Below are 6229 nucleotides of genomic sequence, written 5' to 3' on the forward strand. Positions count from 1 at the left end.
GATAATTTCCCCGAAAGCATATTAGTTTTGTTGAGCTCAGTGTTACAGTTATGAGAATAAACGCCTCTCTCTTTTACACGCCTATCTATTAATCGCCCCAGCTTGGACCCCTAAAAGTAAATAGACGGCCGGGGTGTTTATTAGGTCATCAGTATGGTATTGCAAATTTCCGGATATTTCCTCAGAGATTTCCACGTCAATATCCTTGTTTTTCAAATTCATTGGTGCTGATCCTAATTCCCCACTACCACTGAAATAACCTTTGGCCTAATACCCCACATTTTTGGAACTTCTCTCGCAGTGTCTTGATACTTTTCAGCTTTTTCGTCTTTCTTTTCCCTCACCCGTCCATCCTTCGGAATTTATACCACGTCCATAATTTGACAGCTCTTGTCAATGATAACCAAGTCGAGTCTCATGGCCTCAATTTAAATCTCTGTTCGAATACTGAAATGCCACAAAAGTTTCACACTTCCCAAGACATGGCCATACCACCTTTCATTCCGCTCGAACCCACACTTTCCTGACAGATCCTAATGGATCGCCCTTATTTGACGGATGTAAAGCAAAGAGTGGAGATTAACGGAATCGAAAAGGAATTTTCTCTGATTGGCAGTACCAGTGTATTGTGGTTTTCCTCAAAGTCTGTTAGTAGCACTACTGCTACTACTATTTATCAATGAACCAAAGTTTGGTGTTCAGGAGTGCTTGTCATTTACATCGAATTTACACAAACCACACGGGTGGAAATCTAGTTCGAGAACGATTCGCTACAGTGTATATCCAAATCAGCTGAACAGACTAAAAAGAATACTGAGAAAACTTGAATCACCACAAATTACAGCCTATGTTTTCCTAAGCTCCCCAAACGGGATAGGCCCGATTTCCGCCCTCTCTCGGCTGGTAATCGAGCCTCGAAGGGTCTCTTTTAGGGGTCAAAAAAAGGTTGGGCCACGCCCAGATCGGTCTCCTTTAGGGGTTTAATTCAAAATTTCCGACGAGCATCCTCACCCCTGTCGTATGCGGAGTCCCTTTCCCGGAAATCGAGCCTACAGACGGGATGGCGCGAACCATTTGATTTTCCAACCAGAATTTCCGGTTTTCCCGTTTAAATCATTGGTCCTCCCCGAGACTATATGCTGACGACACTACCGTTTAAACATCTGGATACCAACACTTCGACTTTGGCACTGTCTCTTAACCTCGTTTTTGAAAAACTTTCATCTTGGTTCACCTCACAACATCACATTATAGTCAATGGCAAGAAAACCAAAGCATTGACTCTAAGTAACCCCTCTCGGTAACCTGTTCTTCATATTGGCGACTTTGTTATCGCACTGTAAATCACTGAGAAAGATCTGTTTTAGCCCTAAGAAGAGGGTCTCAATGGGGTGGTGGCTTTTACGGTTATCGGCTAAAATTTTGGCTCTTTTACGGCTATCGGTTAATTTTTTTCAGTTACGGTTAACGAAAAAGTTAAAAATTAACTTCTTTTGTTTCAAAAAGTTAAATATTAATTAACCTGTATTTTTTGTATCTTTAAATCAAAATAAAGGTCTTCGGATCATCTCGGGATGAAATAAGCTATTCTTTTGAAAAATTTTAACATTTGATAGATCATACTTTTTATAAAGTATTGCACTTCTGATATTATTTTACACATAGAAATGTCAATAGTCAATTTAAAAATAATCTTTGTGAAAAAGCAAAAGCAGACACGCGAACGCCCAACTCAAGGCCGGGGCGCGACATTCATTATAACAGAAATGGCCGTTTTCACACTAGAGAAGGATTATTCGTGTGAGACGAGTTATCCGTTTGATGATTCGAGTCAGAAAGGTGATACGTCTTAATTTGGCAATAGAATAGTTTTAATTTTGAATGAACAATCCGCCTGACTTTTGAAGACAGGATTATCCGTTCCAGATAGCCTGTGTACAGCCACCCCCTCCCCTCAGAAAAAAATCGGAGAAGGGTTGTCTGTGGGGACGGCGCGACTGTACACAGTCTAGTCTCAAACGGATGATCCATTTCTAGGACTAGTGTGAAAACGGCCAATAACAAAATTCCCGTGTCCACTGATAGCGAAGGACTGTACGGAACGACTGTCTGCCCTTGCCTTGTCCGTAGGCCGCATTATTCCGCGCGGCTGATGCCTTTCTGGTCACGTGGTCCGAGCGAGTTCGCCACTGAAATGTCTTGACCGAGATTGCGTGGGAAGACGCCGAACAGGGACTAGGCATGGCAATGTCTACCGTAGCGTCCGAGAAAGACAGGGAAATGTTGTTTATCGGCAACGTGTTTTACAAACAGTGACATCTCTGCGTGTTGTTTCACTAGTGTTTCGAGGGCACGACTTCCTGAAAAATGCAAATATTAATCCCCAGCAAGAAGCCACACTTTCGCTATGGAAAAAATTAGTTCCCCAAGAAAGCGCCGGAAATGGAGCCTAGGTCTTGGTTAACACCTAAAATGCGCTTCGCCTAACGTGCGTACGGAGTCACACTAAGCCGGGAAATAAAAATGAGTTTAGTACCTTCCTTAAAAGTAGCAAATCTAGGGAACACTTTTACGGTTAACTCTTTTTTACGCTATTTACGGCTAACGGTTAAAATTTTTTAATTTTTACGGCTATCGGCTAAATTTTTGGCCGTTTTACGCCTATCGGTTAACCCCATTGAGACCCTCTAAGAATGGGACCGTTTCGAAGAGTAAAATACAGTCCTTCTTTTTGGGTCTAATGTGGCTCCTTTTATTACCCAGGGATGATTTGGACCCAAGGGCTGAGTCATGGCGTGGGTAGGAATAGGCTTTTGATGGGGCTGTTTTGCTTTAAATTGTGCTCAAATGGCTTCAGGAGAGGGTGCAGGGCTGAATTGGCACTTTAGGCTGAAACAGATCTTTTTATTTTCAAGTGTAGTTCACTTCTGTCAGGGATTAAGAAACTTCTTTAAAATAAACTTGGGAATCTCTTTTTTAACCCGCGTCACTGGAGCATAAGCTATCAATCTCTCATCCTTCTCTTAAAATGTATAAAGGAAACGGATAAACATTTCAGGTGACATTTTAACCATTAGGATTCTATGGTAAATTATTAGAGGGGTGTGAGAGGATTTAAATGGATATCAGTTTTTTGGCAGTAGGGTTTCAATCGTTATTTTACCGCCAGGGCGTGTAAGGGTCACTGTCATTTCAGTATTTCTTACATTTTTCTCAATTTTTTTAAATTGCTGTCTATATTTGTTAATTTGTTCGTTTTCATGGTCATTATGGTCATGCGTTTAAAGCATGAGTATCCGGCTCGACAACCCATCATCCAACACTGTAATCGTGACGGTGGTTCAGAAATAGATTGAATTGAAAACGGTACTGAGCCAGCCTCCTCCTCAGGCGCTTCGTTTTTCGCATGGCAGAGGCGAGCGCGAAACGATTGACTGGCGATGAACCGCAAGGGACCATGGGAAGGGTACAGACGGCAGGCGTCTCCTTCCCGCCTTCCTTTGCGCGCACATTTTCATCAAAAGAGAGACGTCTGGGTACGAGGCAGGTACTGAGCATCATCAAAGATGGCACCAGCCCATTTTGCAGAATGCATTGCAAGTGATTCACACATTTATGTCTGGCTGCCCAGGCCCAGAAATTGCCAAGACTAAATACATTCGAAGCGGCGGTGACGCAGAATCATCAGAACATGCAGATCATATATTCATAGGAAGGTGTGCCAGAACTATAAAATCATGACAAATGATATATGCTACGAAAATAGCCTGCGTAGCAAGCGGTTCCGCGCGAGTTCGTCGGGAAAACTGGAACGAGGGCAAAAAAAGGAATGAAGAGGGAGGGGGAGGGGAAAATTTCGCGCTATAACTCGACTGGAAACGCTTGCTACGCAGGCTAGTACGAAAACAAACTAGAAACTGTTGTAAAAAACGAAGAAGGAACGATTTTGTGGTACATGCCAAGAAATAGCGGCTAATAAAGCAGATATCATAATCAGAGACTTCCTAATCAGAATTTCCAGATTATTATTATTATTATTATTATCACTATAAATTCTTTTATTGATAACAAAACTAATTATTAAAACATTTTTCCAATTAATATCGCTAAAGAAGAAAAAAGATATATATATATATTAAGTCAAAGCACTTTTTACAAGTCATTTCATTTCATAAGCTCCTGTTCATATCGATTGAAAAAAATTCATTTCAATTACTGTAAAGAAAACTCATTTCAATTAAAAACAATTCATTTCGATTAAAATGAATTAAAAATATTAAAAAGATCCTAAGATACTAATTTACAAGCCCACGCCACCATCACCCTCTAAAATCAGAGGACACTCGCTTGGCTAGTGTTTAAGCGGCAGTCGTCAATGAAATCCTGGCTTGTGGAATTTTGTCGAAAGGTGTCCTGGAACCTCTTACGCATGTGTGTACCGACCTTAAAATCTCAAAAGAAAGCAATGTTCTAATCATTTGATAAGGTTCCTCATTCTTTTCTGGGAGCTTCTCGGCTAGCCAGGCGTTTGAGAAAGCAGTTGCAGTCGGATCCCATCCCACCGTTGGTTTCAAAAACTGGGGGAGTGAAAGATCCCATTTCAACGTCCAGTACCTTCTGTTGGTAGTTCCTCTTTTTCTCCTCCTCCTACTTCTTAAAGATTGTGGATGTTGTTTTTCCCTGGTTACACTTGGAGTTAACATGCGTTACTCTGACATCAAAAAATGCTGTAACTCCACGAGACCATAAGTCCCCTGCTTTAAAAGACTAAAAGTAGCCTGTGTACAGCCGCCCCTCACCTAATCCTCGGGATCACTATTATTCTTTTAAAAGTGATAAATAACCAAATTCTTAAAAGAAATGGACTTTCCTTCTGAGTGCACACGATGTAATATGAAATTAACTAAATTCAATATCATGTAGTTAGTGTGCCGCCACTTTGAGAACTGCTGATTCATGGTACATTGATTTCATCAATAAACTTGACCATGAGAGAATGAACTATTATTTCTATCTTGACTAGACACGTCCACGGCCACTTTGGCAATGCAATGCTCTCCCCTAGCCCCTTAGGAAGGCCTGATACTCAGGCTCCGGAAAATGACTCATCATTGCGAACCACGTATCTCCTAGGGCGATGGTTCAAAATAGACCTGATCCGATACAGCGGGCGGAACGGACCTGGTGTGATCCGCCGCACGTGACCGGTCTGTTATGCCCGCTGTTGTGGCCTAGTACTCTTAGGCCAGGGCTCTTAGGCTATTGTATCGAAATGAGGAAAGCAGAGGTTTTATTAATTTACATACGAAGTCGATATGAAGAGGGAAAATAGTGTTTCTACTTGCCCGTGGCCTGTAGCTATCAAAATATACTATTGGAATCTCAGGAATCTCTTGACTTACGCCGAAAACGTTCAAGTTTGGGGCACCATTGAGTGTTTTCACTCACGTGGCCAGCATCTATGCAAATTCGTTTGCATAAGAAAAGAGGATTAGTTTGGGACACCAACATGGCCGCCGTGACGTCATGTGAAAACACTCTATGACGCATGTGACGTCATGTGAAAACGTTCGTAAAGTCTTTCGGCTGGACAGGTGAATTATCCCTAGAAAATACTATTATAAATTACTGGGCCGTGTGACGTGAATTTCATTTAAAAAGACACTAAGGGCGCGATCCATTCAACCAAAATTCAGACCGGTCCGACCGGGAAAAGAGGACCACCTCAAAAGGTGGACCTGTTTTTTCGAAACTTTTCCAGTTGGACCGAACCGATCCATTGAGTTTTGGACCGAAATTTCCGGAAATTTTGGTTGAATGGATCGCGCCCTAAGTAATTCAAAGGTTGAATAATCCCGAGTGCACTATTGGAGATGAATAAATTTGACTAGTACCCAAGCCTAAATGAGACAATTTTTGCACGACCTTGCAAGCCGCACGTGAGGTGAACGTATATCACTGAGAAAGTTCGGTGGATAAGTTGAATCGATCCTTTAAATTTCTTAATAGTCAGCTTGTTTTTGAATAAAGTAAAACATTCTTTGTCAGTTTCGCCATGAAATAAGTTTTTGAACGAAAGTTACGTAATAATAAAGGCGGGCTACCTTCAAGGAAACGTGACTTGCTAATCCTTGACGCGTGAGCCGTTCACGTGCCTGTATACGTGAGTTACGCAACATTAGCATTTAAAAACACACTCGCGGACCGGTTTTTTGTATTGAGTTTAACA

Source organism: Porites lutea, chromosome 2, assembly GCF_958299795.1.
Source record: "Porites lutea chromosome 2, jaPorLute2.1, whole genome shotgun sequence".
Lineage (NCBI taxonomy): Eukaryota > Metazoa > Cnidaria > Anthozoa > Scleractinia > Poritidae > Porites > Porites lutea.